The following is a 15,366-nucleotide window of genomic DNA, read 5'->3' on the forward strand; positions in this document are numbered from 1 at the left end:
GAACTAGAGTTTAATATCCAAGAGAAATGTAAAATAAATCAGCTTTGCTTCAAACACATCACTGTAGATTGTTACATTTTTCCTGAGGGTTGAACAGCACCTGGAGCTCAAAAACGGCAATCTCAGGGGGAGGCGGTGGTGGGGAGGTGTGGTTTGCGGTTTGGTGGGGAAAATCGTGCGACAGCGACAGAGCTTCAGCTGGGACAAATCCCACGGTCACACTGAGGGTGTCAGATGGCAATTTATCACGTCTCTCTTCACTGATAGGCAATCCACGGCGTGGGTTAATCCTGCTATGTGTAAGAAATATGTCCCAGCTACTATCTTCCATGGCTCACAGCTTCTCGACATGGAACAGAATCTCATTTCCAACTGGGTTTAGTGTCAGGGGATGAACAACGGTGAATGCTGGAAATGTGCTTCAAATCAGAGACTAATGTAAATCAATGATCTGTTCCTGACTGGAAGTGAACCCTCAGGCTCAGGTTTAGGTTTCCTCTACATTGGTAAAGATAAAACAGTATTTCGTAGCCGTACAACACTGAGACCCAGAGCAGTGGGAGCAGGGGTATGAGCAGCCTGCCCCTGCCTCTGCTGTAACCACACAGAATGCACCAGGGTGAAGTGAAAGAAGCGTCTGGGTTAGAAATTACGTTTCACCAACAGTGATAACATGGCGTGTGTTGACAAAATATTAATTTTCATTTTCAATAACGGGTTCGTGATGGCAGTGGAAAGAATTTATTTTTCTGAAGGAGTCTCATCTAAGACTTAATCACTTTCTTGTGATGTCTCCAGGGCATGTCTTTTGTTCCCACTTTGATATCATTTCCCAAACTGACTTCCTTCCTTTCACTTGTCTGATCCAGAGGTAACTGTCAAAAACAAATATTTCACTTTGTGGATAGTTTCATGTGACAATGTCCCAAACTACATCCCTGTACTCCCTTCACCACTGATGCACAGTGGCAACAGACTGTACCATCTGTAAGATGCACTGCAGTGGCTCAGCAAGGCTCCTCCAACAGCACCTTCTAAATCTGCAGTCTTTCCCATCCAGAAGGACAAGGGCAGCAGTCACATGGGAACGCTACCACCTGCTAGACCCCCTCTAGGCCACATACTGTGCTGACCTGGAAATATAACGTGGAGATGCTGGTGTTGGATTGGGGTGGACAAAATCAGAATTCAGGTGACACCAGGTTATAGATCAACAGGTTTATTTGAAATCACAAGCTTTCTGAATACTGCACCTGACTTTATCACTTTCTTATGATGTGTAATCAAGTAGTGTTTCACCTGATGAAGAAGGAACACCCCAAAAGCTTACGATTTCAAATAAACCTGTTGACCTTGAACCTGGTGTTGTGTGACTTCTGACTTTAGCCTGGGAATATATCATTTCCACTTCGTCAAATTCATGAAAGTCTCCCTTAATGGCACTGTGGATCTACTTACAGTATATGGACTACAGCTGGCCCTATCCTCTCCAGGGCGGTTAGCGATGGGCAATAAATCTGGCCCTCCCCAGCGATACCATTGACTCATAAGCAGATAAAATAGTTAGATGAAGGAGGGTGTGTCGGGGAGTATGGAAAATAAAGTAACAAACCACATCAGGATATCAAATAGGTCAACAGGTCAGCAATTGTTCGCATACCAGCATGAATATATGAGATGTCAAATGACACACCAGTAAGTTGGCATGTAACCAAAGAACAGTAGCTAAGCACCAGATTAGAGTAGATTTTAGCTCACTAGGTGCTAAACTGGTACAGAGCAAAGGGTAGTAGTAGCTAGACGTCAGATTAGAGTAGATTAAAGAGCAGACACAGATAAGTGTTCTGATAACCTAGGGAAAGCACCAGGTCAAATTGAGGCCAGCCGGTGGCATTGTTTGAGACAAGTTGCTGTGTGATGTCAATTGTTAACCATATAGTTTCCAACTCGACTGTGAAAATAATTGTAGCGCAATATAACTAGGAGGATAATTAAATCACGTGATCACATAATCATTAATGATGACATAACATAATAGAGTAGGTGATACTAGATGGTACTGAATTAGGTAGTAATAGGTGGTGCCAGAACAATGAGAGCACAGTGTGATTAGAGTAGTAACATCATGGAACATATAAACAAATATTGAAGGCAAGAGTCTTTCTCCTCTCGAAAAGATGTTGTGAAACTTGAAAGTGACCAGAAAAGATTTACAAGGCTGTTTCCAGGATTGAGGCTTTGAGCTATAAGGTGAGTCTGAACAGACTGAAGCTATTTTACCTGGAAGCTGAGGGCCGACCTTATAGACGTTTATAAAATCATGAGGGCATGGGTTGGGTAAAAAGGTGAGGTCTTTTACCCTGGCTGCGGGAGTCCAAAACTAACAAGCATAAGTTTAAGTGATAATGGGAACTGCAGATGCTGGAGAATCCAAGATAATAAAATGTGAGGCTGGATGTACACAGCACGCCCAGCAGCATCTCAGGAGCACAAAACCTGATGTTTCGGGCCTAGACCCTTCATCAGAAAAGGGGGATGGGGTGAGGGTTCTGGAATAAATAGGGAGAGAGGGGGAGGCGGACCGAAGATGGAGAGAACAGAAGATAAGTGGAGAGGAGAGTATAGGTGGGGAGGTAGGGAGGGAATAAGTCAGTCCAGGGAAGACAGACAGGTCAAGGAGGTGGGATGAGGTTAGTAGGTAGGAGATGGAGGTGCGGCTTGGGGTGGGAGGAAGGGATGGGTGAGAGGAAGAACAGGTTAGGGAGGCAGGGACAGGTGGGACTGGTTTTGGGATGCAGTGAGTGGAGGGGAAGAGCTGGGCTGGTTGTGTGGTGCAGTGTGGGGAGGGGACGAACTGGGCTGGTTTTGGGATGCGTTGGGGGAAGGGGAGATTTTGAAGCTGGTGAAGTCCACATTGATACCATTGGGCTGCAGGGTTCCCAAGCAGAATATGAGTTGCTGTTCCTGCAACCTTCGGGTGGCATCATTGTGGCACTGCAGGAGGCCCATGATGGACATGTCATCTGAAGAATGGGAGGGGGAGTGGAAATGGTTTGCAACTGGGAGGTGCAGTTATTTATTGCGAACCGAGTGGAGGTGTTCTGCAAAGCGGTCCCCAAGCCTCCGCTTGGATTCCCCAATGTAGAGGCAGCCACACCGAGTACAGTGGATGCAGTATACCACATTGGCAGATGCGCAGGTGAACCTCTGCTTAATGTGGAAAGTCATCTTGGGGCCTGGGATAGGGGTGAGGGAGGAGATGTGGGGACAGGTGTAGCATTTCCTGCGGTTGCAGGGGAAGGTGCTGGGTGTGGTGGGGTTGGAGGGCAGTGTGCAGCGAACAAGGGAGTCATGGAGAGAGTGGTCTCTCCGGAAAGCAGACAGGGGTGGGGATGGAAAAATGTCTTGGGTGGTGGGGTCGGATTGTAGATGGCGGAAGTGTCGGAGGATGATGTGTTGTATCTGGAGGTTGGTGGGGTAGTGTGTGAGAACGAGGGGGGTCCTCGTTGGGCGGTTGTGGCGGGGGTGGGGTGTGAGGGATTTGTTGCAGGAAATGCGGGAGACGCGGTCAAGGTTGTTCTCGACCACTGTAGGGGGAAAGTTGCGGTCCTGGAAGAACTTGGACATCTGGGATGTGCGGGAGCGGAATGCCTCATCGTGGGAGAAGATGCGGCGGAGGTGGAGGAATTGGGAATAGGGGATGGAATTTTTGCAGGAGGGTGGGTGGGAGGAGGTGTATTCTAGGTAGCTGTGGGAGTCGGTGGGCTTGAAATGGACATCAGTTACGAGCTCGTTGCCTGACATGGAGACTGACAGATCCAGGAAGATGAGGGATGTGCTGGAGATGGCCCAGGTGAACTGAAGGTTGGGGTGGAAGGTGTAGATGAAGTGGATGAACTGTTCGAGCTCCTCTGAGGAGCAAGAGGCGGTGCCGATACAGTCATCAATGTAACGGAGGAAGAGGTGGGGTTTGGGGCCTGTGTAGGTGCGGAAGAGGGACTGTTCCACGTAACCTACAAAGAGGTAGGCATAGTTGGGGCCCATGCGGGTGCCCATGGCCACCCCCTCAGTCTGTACGAAGTGGGAGGAATCAAAAGAGAAGTTGTTGAGGGTGAGGACGAGTTCGGCTAGGCGGATGAGGGTGTTGGTGGAGGAGGACTGGTCGGGCCTGCGGGACAGGAAGAAGCGGAAGGCATTGAAGCCATCTGCATGCGGAATGCAGGTGTATCGGGACTGGACGTCCGTGGTGAAAATGAGGTGTTGGGGGCCAGGGAATTGGACGTCCTGGAGGAGGTGGAGGATGAGAGGGGAAAGATTTAAAAGGGATCTAAGGAGTACCTTATTCACACGGAAGGATTATGGAATGTATTGAATGAGTTGCCAGAGGAAGTGATGGAAGCTGGTACAATCACAATATATAAAAGCTACTTGAATGGGTAGATGAAGGGTACAGGAATAAATGGCAAATGCTGGCATGTGGGACTAAGTTTATTTTGGAATTCTGGACGGCATGGACAAGTTGGACTGAAGTGCCTGTGTCCGTGCTGTATATCTGTATGACTTGATTTTGACAACAACCTTGCTGTTATATGTGACCGAAGATCGGTTTCTGATTGTATCTCACACTGTCCAGAGTCCCAAAGACTATGTTGCCACATGGTGCCTGTGTTCAAGATACCTCTTCCTTCTCCAGAGTGGGGATAGGAATGATTGTGTTGTTGACATGGATAGAAAAGAGGAGCAAGATTCTTCTGAAGCAAGATGTGCAAGTTGGAGGGAAATTAAAGAATAAAACCAAAAAGATATTTATGTCTGGATTAATGCCCGATCCATAAGCAGACAGGAACAGCATCAGCAGGAGTAAAGAGTTAAATACCTGACTGAGATTGGTAGGGGAGACATGGGTTCCAATTAATTGAATGTTGATGTCAGTACTGGGGAATGATGGAGCTGTCCTGATGGACAGGGCCCACCTGAATCAGGCAGGGACCGAAGCCCTTGGAAATGACATAACCAGGGCCTGTGGATAGGACATTAAAATAACATCACGGTGGCAGAGGCTCAGTTGCATGGAAAATTGTGGAAAGTGTGAAAGTGGATGGGCTCAACTCAGACTTAAGTTTCTACAACATGTAATAGGACAGAACGAATGGAAAGGTTCAGGAAGCTAATTTCTGGCAGAGCAGATAAAGGGACAATGGTGAGAAGAAGGTCAGGCAATGTAGCGCCAACCGTGTGGTATTCAAATGCACACAGTGTATGAAGTAAGGTAAGTGAGCTTGTAGCACAAATTGAAATTGACAGGCACAATGTTGTGGGTTTCACAGAGACGTGGCTGCCAGGGCATCGAGGTTGGGAACTAAATATCCAAGAATACACATCCTATAAAAAGATGGACCAATGTGCAGAGGGTGTGATATTGCCTTTTTAATGAAGAAATGAAATTAAATTGAGAACAAGAAAGGAGATGGATTCACATGGCATAGAATCCATGTGGACAGAGTTAAGGAACCACAAAGCAAAAGACAGCATGATAGATCTTATGCACAGGCCTTCCGGGAGTCTTCAGGATGTGGGGAAGAATGGAAAGGAGAGAGAAAAGGCATGTAAAAATGGCACGATTGCAGTAATTATGGGGGACTTCAATATGCAGGTTGACTAAGAAAATCAGTTCGGCAGTGGGCCTAAAGAAAAGGGATTTGTGAAATCTGTATGAGATTTTAATGGAGCAGCTTAAAATCGAGCCCAATAAGGAGAAGGCAGTTTTGGATTTGGAAACGTGTAATGCGGCAGACTTGATTAGAGAGCTCAAGGTGCAGTAACCCCCGAGAAGGCAGTGACCATAATGTGATAGAGTTCACCCTGCAGTTTGATGCGGAGGAGATGGAATGGGATGTAACAGTAGTACAACTGAGTAAGACTAACTAAAAAGACATGAGGGAGGATTTGGCCAGAGTTGAAGGAAGAAGGAGCCAATGAAGACAGGGAAGCAGCAATGACAGAGTTTTCAGGGATATTTCAGGCGGCAATGCAAAATTGTGAGTCCGAATTCAGGAATTGTCTTAAGGTTAGCATTATTGTTGAGTTGACAGTTCGGAAATCAAGCACCATTTTAACACTTATTTCATGGAGCCTAGAGTACAAGAGCTGGGATGTACTGCTGAGGCTGTAACAGCTCTGCGCAGACCGCATTTGGAATATTGTGGCCAGTTTTGGGTCCTGTATTGAGGAAGGATGTGTTGGCGTTGGAGGGGGTCAATTGTAGGTTTACAAGAATGGTCTCAGGATGAAAGGTTTGCCATAAAGGTAGCAGCGAGAACTCGGTCAACATTTGATGGAGTTTAGAAGCATGAGTGGGATGTAGGAGGGATAGAAAGGGAAGCACAAGAGGTGGAAGAGTGGCGTTTTACATGAAGGAAAACATGAGTTTCTTGAGCTTTAACTCAAGAAAATATTTCTAAAAAAATTATCCAGTTAAAATATGGGATGAAGTTAGAAAAAGGAAGGAGGCAATGATCACCTTGATGGGATTGTATTGTTGCCACACCCCCGCTCACACCCCAGTAGTAAGAATGAAATAGAGGAACAAATATGTAGAGAGATCTCAGATATATGTAAGAATAATAAGGTTGTAAAAGTAGGTGATTTTAATTTTTCAAACATTGACTAGTATGTACATAGTGTTAAATGTTTGGAGAGCGAAGAAATTGTCAACATGTTTAATTTTATGTGGACTGGAGGCTTGTCACCAGGGGTGTTCAGCATCTGTTCTGGGCCCTCTTTTGCCTGTCATTCATATGAATGATTTAGATGAGAATATAAAAGGCATGGCTAGTAATTTTGTAGACGATACCAAAATTGGTGGCATAGCAGACACTGAAGAAGTTTTTCTATGATTCCAAAGGGATCTTGATTAAATCAGTCAATGAGCTGACAAATGGCAGATGCAGTTCAATATCGATAAATGCCAGGTATGAGTTCAACAACAAAGATAGAGCTGATATAATTAATGGTAAGGCCTTGGGTAGTATTGTAGAACAGAGGGACACAGGGATTCAGGTATATAATTCTTTGTGGTTTGTGTCACATTCGGACAGGGTGGTTAAAAACGAAATTTGGCACACTTGTTTTCATTGCTCAGTTCTTCGGATGTAGGAGTTGGGATGTTATGTTGAGGATGTTGCCAGATAAGGAAGGCTTGAGTTACAAAGAAAGGCTGGGTAGGCTCGACCTTCTTTAACTGGAGTGTCGGAGCTTGAGAGGCGAACTGATCGAAGTTTATAAAAAATGAGGATATAGATAGGGTTAATACTATTGTCATTTCCCTAAGATGCGGGATTTCAAGACGAGGAGACACATTTTTTTAAGGTGAGGGGAGACACATTTTAAAAGTAAATGAGGGGCTTTTTCTCACAAATGTGGTGGTTTGCGTGTAGTATGAACATCCTGAGGAAGTGGGAAATATGGGCACAATTACAACACATAAAAGACATTCGGTTAAGTACATGAATTGGAAAGGTTTGAAGAGATATAGGCCAGGAGCAGGCAGATGGGACTAATTTTGTTTGGGATTATGTTTGGCATGGGCTCATTGGACAGTTTCCATGCTGTATGACTATGCACATATTCGTACTAGAGAAGGAGCAAATTTTGACCTTTTCTTGGATAATAAGGCTGAGCAATTGGCATTATGGAAACACGTAGGAGTTGGAATAAACTATGGAGATGAGGCTCAACATTATCTGGAATTAATAAATAAGGATGGAGACTGTCAAAAGCACAGTGCAGAAGAAAGTATTAAAAGAGAAAAACAAATCAATACAACTTATTTAAAAATCTTGGGCCTAAATACAAGCACCATTTGGGATAATTTGATGAGCTAATAGCACAAAGAGAGATGAATAGGTCTGACCTGGTGAGTATTACTGAAAAAAATGGTCGGAGGAAGATGGAGGTTGTGAAGTTAAATGCGCTTGCGTACTCAGTATTCCGACATGATAGACAACAAGGAGCAGGAGGTGGAGTTGCTCTATTGCTTAATGATGATATCAAGGCTGTATTAGGAAATGATATTGGCATGAGGGGTGAGAATGATAAATCAGTCTGCGTGAAATTGAAAAGTAAGGAAAGAAATATCTTGGTAGGACTAGTTTATGATGATTCGGCTTCTACGTGCCATCATTGACTCCTATCTATTGTGAACTAAAACTTGACTCTGGTGGGACGCAAATGCACAATGTTTGAATAAAACGGTTAATAAGCCCTTAGAAGGCCAACATGTTCTCCATTGCTCCATAACTGCTGAAGTCTAACAGTACAGAAAGTTATCTTTGGCACATTCTCTTTGTGTCTTTCATCAAGTATCTGTTTTATCCCTCAGAAGGAAGGGTCACCAGACCCAAACGCTGATATTTCTTCACAGATGCTGCTAGACCTGCTGAGCTTTCCAGCTTTTTGTATGAGTTTGTCCCTGCTTTCCAGTCCGTGGTTCCTACCTTTGTGTGATCTGGCACTTCAAGTAATCATTGAAACATTCCTAAAATAATCTGATGATTCTTAGTTTAACCATACGCCCAGGCAGTGAATTCCAGAAACCTAGAACTCTCTGGAGGAGAAAGACATCTTCCTTAAATTTTCTCTAAGTCCTCCATCCCTGACTTTTAATCGATATCAATGGTTATTCATCCTTTTCAATTAGATGAAGTTTATTACAATGTCCTATGTCTATCCCTTTATAATGTTGTGCACGTCAATAAGTTCCCCTCAAACTTTCTCTGTTCTCAGAAAAAAGACAACTTCATCCTAGACTGTCTACCTTCACAGAGGAAATGGTCCAGCCCAGGCAATAACCTGGTTAATTTGATGTGTACGCCCCCTAGGACAATTGCATCTTTCTTGCAGCCCAGCATTCAGACCGAACAAAGTTCTCCAAACAAAAGCAGCAATTTCTGGAGAAATGCAGCATGACTGGCATCATCTGTGAACATAATTGACTGGTTTCCAAGTGTACCAGAGAACAGTGTAAAGCTTTGTTTACAAGCAGGATAAGCAGATCATTGCACGAAAGGATGTAGTGATCGAAGGTTGGAAAAAAGCTCAGGCAGAGGCATCCTGGGTACATTGCACAGGGCACGCACGAAGCAGCACCAATGTTAGCAAGATCAGCATGATTTGCTGCCCTGGGTCGGTGAGTCAAGCACGGTCAGTACCTGGATCTGTACAACTACAATATCCTTAAACCTGAAACTAGATTTGAAAGAACATTATTAGTGATTCTTTGAGGCTTAAATTGAAATTTAAAAGTGTAGGATGGTAAGAACAAATGTTAGGGTTAGATCTGCTCTGGGGATGTCATAAGAAGTTGCACGATGTCAGTGCCATCTTGAAAGCAGAGTTAATGTTTCAAGTCCAGCGACTCTCCTTCAGAACTGATAGTACTGATGAAAAGGTGATATAGAAAACGTGCTCACCTAAACAATGTGACCTGTGTGCATATGTCTGAATAGCAATATATTTTGTGGAACTCTTATTTCAACTTCATCTTATCTTTACATTCCTTCCCTAGATGTGGTTGGTGCTTCATTCTCTTCAACTCTTCCTGACTGGAATGTAGCTTTTTCGCGTCTGAATTACCTCCTCAAATATCTACCATTACAAGTCTACCGGCCCCGCTCTTAACTTAATTTTCCACTTCATTTCAGCCAGCCCTAACTTTGTACTGTTATCATTTCCCTCAATTTGCTTTCAAGCGCTCATCATAGCTCAAACCTTCCCTTTCTCAAAGTAAATATAAAATTCAGTGACAATGTGATCACTGCTACCCAGGAGCGTCTTCACTGTGAGGTAAATATTGAATCCTGTGCCATTGCATATTACCAGATATCCTGCTCTCTGGTTGCTTCTGGAAAATATTATTCTAATAAATGGCCCCAATGACATCTCATCAACTCACCATTCAAACTACATTCGTTAATCTGGCATGGCCAATTTATATCAACATTAGAATCACCAAAGATTATTGCTGTACCGTGACTTAAAAGAGAAAGGTGCTTTAAATGGGGCAGCAGTGGAATGACATGGGTACAGAGTCCAACAGTTGGTGAGCACACACACTTTAGCTCAGCGAATGACAATTAATGATGAGTAGAATCGGGGATTGAAATAATCATTTCCCATTTGTGAGACCAGTGTCTTTCCACAAGCCACCACATCCTTGCAGTGCCCTGGTGCTGCTAAACTACTGCATTCTATCAGTTTGAAACACACAAGTCGGATTGTCTGAAATATTTGGAACTGTGTGTTCAGACAAATTTGATTGTCATTGTATACGGTAAAGTACAGGCAACCACACACAGACAAACAACACAGAGAAATGCAGCTTTTAGGTTCACCTTTGCTAGAATCAGATTGTAAAAGCTGAATGTGAAAGTCTTGCTGCAATTGTCTTGGGTGTAATGAACATATAAATGCCCGTTGTCCCAGTTATGATCTCCCTCAGCCAGAGAAGGAATGACTTGCCTTCGAGGTCACATCAGGAACGTCGAGTCAATTCATCACAGGGATGAGAGGACTGTATTCTAGGCACATACAAGTAATATCAGTTTGTGCTCCAGAGAGTTTGGAATAATGAGAGATGAGAGAAATGTCATAATTAATATATTAATCATTCGGTCAAATTCAATTCAGGGACACACAAAGTGATGAACTAAGGGAACACGAATATGGAGAGGCGATACACAACAAGTAGGGCAGTTCTTCTTGAAACTTTGAGATTTCAGGTCCACGATTAGCTTTGGTGAAGATATTTACTGTGCTTAACTAGTCAGCCCTGGAAGTGACTGTAGCCCCACAGTGAGGTTGTTGAGATCGCAGTATAACCGTAACATCCGTAGTTGAGCCTCACTTGGAACACTGTGTGTAATCCGTATCTGCACTGTTCATCACAAATATGCAAACAGTTGGAATGGAGGCAGATGCGGCCTACTGGGATATAAAGTCATTAGAATTGGCACAGGCAGTTTTTATCGGGGTGATGGAAAAGTTGCAGATTATATTCACCAAATATTGGGAAAATCAGAAATGCTGTAACTGACACAGAGCAAATGGAAATGGAAACAAGTGGAGATTTGCCAGATGATGCGAGGTTTGGAGTTTCTAAATAAGATGAAAGTTCCCTCCTTCAAGTGAATCAAAGTCAGAGAGGTCAGAAATTCAAAAGTGTCGGTGAATAATAAAGGAAACATTGGAGCAGAGTTTCATTCAGTCAGAGAACTATTAAAATCTACAAAAAAATCTCAGAAACAAAGGCAGCAGGTGATTCCAGTACATTTTAAAGGGCATATGAGCAAGCGTACAAGGAGTGTATTTAACAAGGGGGAAGAATCTATAGTCAGGGCTGGGTGGGGAAAGCGGTGGGATGTCGAGTTGTGTGGGTCAATAATCAATTTGAATTTGAATGATTTCAGATGTGAAGAAACTTCATTAACGGCTGATTAAAACTGTTTATAAAATATTAATAGCTTTGGAAGGTGTGACTTATTATTTGATGTGAAGCAATACAAATTGTGAAACAACTGAGCATGATTTGAAAAAGTACAGAAAGGAAATTTAGATATCAATAAATTTCGTGAACCCATGCAGTTGAATAGTATCGACTATAAAAATTCTCATGGTTTTGAAACGTATGGCATATGATTTCCTGTGAAGCTTTAGAAATGGAACGAAGCTCTTTTATTAATTGGCAAGTAACATGACACTATCAAAATCAGTAAGTGAACTGTCGCTCGGTGATGGAATTCCTGATTTTATCTTGTACCTTACAGATATAACCGTATTTATTTTGATTTTGCATCCATTCATACTTACTAGTGCCTGCTAAAGAAATCCACCAACTGGGCTCTGCCTTTTTGTATTTTCAAGCCTCTGTTCTTCTCAGCAGCACTTGAATTCAATGAACTCTGACAAAAGTTGAATGCACCAGTCAAACGGTGCAATGAGATAAATCTAATTCCTTTTTGTAAAATTATTGTCATAGATACTGCCAGTTAGCAGCAAACTGAGTAATATGAAACAGTATAATTTTTTTTATCTGAGACTGTATCCAATGCAGGGTCAGCCACATGAGAAAAGTTATTGAGCTGAAACATCACATTTGGTTTTCTCTCCAGAAATGTTTCCACACGCATTATGTGTTGGATATTTGTTGATAACTGAGATACTTCCCACCGAAAAAAAAAATGTTTCTCAATCCACAGAAACCGACACTTTCCAATAAGGTGTCGAATTCGCTCAACATGGCCCTTATTCTTAGCGTACTGTCCCCATGTCAGTAAAAGCTAATCCACGTGAAGCTGGAACTCATACCGGGTATTGCACAGGCCTCTACACTGTCATATAACTATCACACACTGACCGATTGCGCCACTGGTCACATGTTTTCCACATTACCTTCATCGTTTAGAATGTACATAATGAATTTTCCATGACAGGAATACTCACCAAAAAACAGACGGAGATGTGGGAAGGTCACAGTGGGGTGAAACTTTAAACTTTGGTGGCCCAGACCTTTTGGCAGGGTCAGTCACTGAGTCTGTTCCAGGCTGAAATTTCAAAACATAACATGCTTCGGGAATAGTGCAGGAAAATATTGAAAATGCATTTTTCAAAAAGAAATGCAGTTTAACATCGGTTACTTTACAAGTTCCCTCACACAAGGAAGTAACCACTGCTGCAAATGACCATATAATCCCAGTTCTCACGTCCAGAACCAGAGAAGCATCGTGGACTAGTCGCAAAGATGGGGAAATGGGGATGTCAATGAGTGCATGGAGCATCTTTAATTGACATGGACCAAAGGCTACTGGGACATCAGGATTTGGGAAAGCAATTTTAATCTAAAGAAAATAGTATTTTGGCAGCACAGATGTCGGTGGATTCAGGGAGTATGTGTCCTTGAGAATGTTTCAATTATAAAAAAAATGCGACAAATATTCACATGGCAAAGAGAGATTTCTGTGCAGGGAGAAATAGAGGTAATATTTTCACTCTCTGAACTCCCTTATTTCGTTGTCTCTGCACTGGATTAAATTGCAGGAAGGGCTTTTTCGCTCGTTTCATATTATTCAATTTTCTGCAAACGCACACAGGCCATTAAAGTAATGTAAACTTGCGAAAAATAACACGAATCATAGTCGGAACTGCCGATGCTGGAGAATCTGAGATAACACAGTGTAAAGCTGGATGAACACAGCAGGGCAAGCAGCATCAGAGGAGCAGGAAATTGATTTTTTGGGTCGAGATTGGGCTTGAGCTTTCCTCATGTTATGGAGAAAAAAGCAGGAAGATGAAGCTGAGATTTATTAGAACAGTAGTGATCTCATTGAATGGCTGAGCTGGGTCGGGTGAATGGCAGTTCTCTGAGGACAAACGTGTTTTTTTTCTCAGTGAAACTCGTTGCATCACAAAGTCTGGGCCAGTGAACTGAAGCAGTGACAGTGATGAACTTTGCTTGTAGTTCATGCTGTGATTGTTACCATTGCTAACCATGTTCGCATTAACACCATAACTGCAGTGTATAAAACCAAACACTGGAGTGGGCCAGTGGTGCAATGGATAACACACCTCACGACGGATTAGGAAATTGTAGGTTTGACTCCTCCCTGGCTCAAGAGCAGTATAACTAGTTGTTACATTTCCCATGTAATTTTTCTCTCTGCTTTGAAGCCGCAGTGACGTTTGAATTTCTGCAGAAATAAGAACCCTTTCGCTCTTTCCCATCAGTGAATGTCACAAATATCACAGCCTCTTCAGAGAAGGGAAAGCTGAAATTGTCCCAAAAGCTGCTCATGCCTTCCTTTTATTTTCCCAAACCCACTGACCCAATCACTGCAGCTACTGGGAACATCAAGGACACAAGCCCAATCACACGGCTTCAGCTTCAAGAAACTTTAGAATCTCTTTGGGAAGTGGAATCAGAGGAGGATGAAGAGTGAACTGTCTGAATGAACAGAAAGAGTTCAGGCACCATTCCCATCTTTAAGAGGCTGGGGCATTGATTCTCATGTTCTTGGGGACGTGGACTAACCCAAGACATTGAAGGAATTCCCTTCAGAACTGCTTTACGTTTGTTATTGTCCCTGTCAGGGATAATCAATCCTGATTCCCTGACCCGCAATCACACTCAGGCTACGGAGGTGAAAGTACCAAATCCGAACCACTAGGCCACCAGAGCTGAGGGCAGAAGCACGTGAATTGTTTCCTAATGATGCAGCTTTTGATTTCTTTTCTCTTGCAAAATGACCGAATCATTAAGTTTTTTCTTCATACGTCCATCAATTCTGGTTTCCAGCACTTGGCCTGCAACCTTGTATGCTCTGACGTTTCAAGTGTTCATCTCAATATTATTTTCCCAAGATTCAATAAATGGGACTGAAGTTAGAGTAGTGGCAGAGTCCTCAGGACAGACCAACCCCCAGAGAGCAAGGATGACACACACCTAGCTTATATTAGTAAAATTCATATTTCAAAATCAGAGTCTGTTTACTGCAAAGAAGAACATCGTTCCACCGCTCCTCTGTCCGTGTTAGTGCCCCATTGTTTCCTCATCACTCTGCAATTTATACTGCTCCACCTCATTCTTCCTGCCAAACTGGAGCATTCCTCTCATCAGCTGCTTTGCAAATACCTTTCTCAAATACCTGGAAGGACAAACAGGAATGTGGTATTTTAAACACATTTCTGGCTGATGGGGGGAATGACATGGTGGTGTTAACACTGTTGTATCAGAAATAAATTGAAATGACATTTAAAGAGCTCCTTTGGATGTTGGATGCAGCAGGAGGTGAAAATTCTCGCAGACCCCAGAAAGAAATGAACTCAGGCCCACTTGGCAAATCGCCAAACTACAGACCCAACACTGCAGGCATCGGTGTCCTCTGATAGAGGACCTCATGCATTAGAAACTGCATTGCAATAGATGGCTGGATAGCCTGTGCATAATAGAGAAAGACAGTGTAAAAAACTAGGGCCAGTCGGCCCCTATGTTACTGCGGTGTAGCGGTCATTACATTCGCTTCACAGCACTGCTCCCTCATTATCCTAACAAGTTGTGCTTTTCCTATTTTTTGGTAAATGTGAACAGAGTTCGTTTTTATATCACTGTTCTCATCACAAAATCTTGCCTCTTTTAATGCTTTTGTCTTTATCATTAATATATATCGTAAACAGCTGTGGTCCCAGCACCGAACCTTGTGGAACCCCAGTGGTCACTGCCTGCCATTCCAAAAGGGAACCGGTTACCACTACTCTTCGCTTCCTGTCAGACAGCCAATTTTCAATCCAAGTCAGTATTTTTCCCCCAATACCATG

This window comes from Stegostoma tigrinum, chromosome 11 (assembly GCF_030684315.1).
Source record: "Stegostoma tigrinum isolate sSteTig4 chromosome 11, sSteTig4.hap1, whole genome shotgun sequence".
Taxonomy (NCBI): Eukaryota; Metazoa; Chordata; class Chondrichthyes; order Orectolobiformes; family Stegostomatidae; genus Stegostoma; species Stegostoma tigrinum.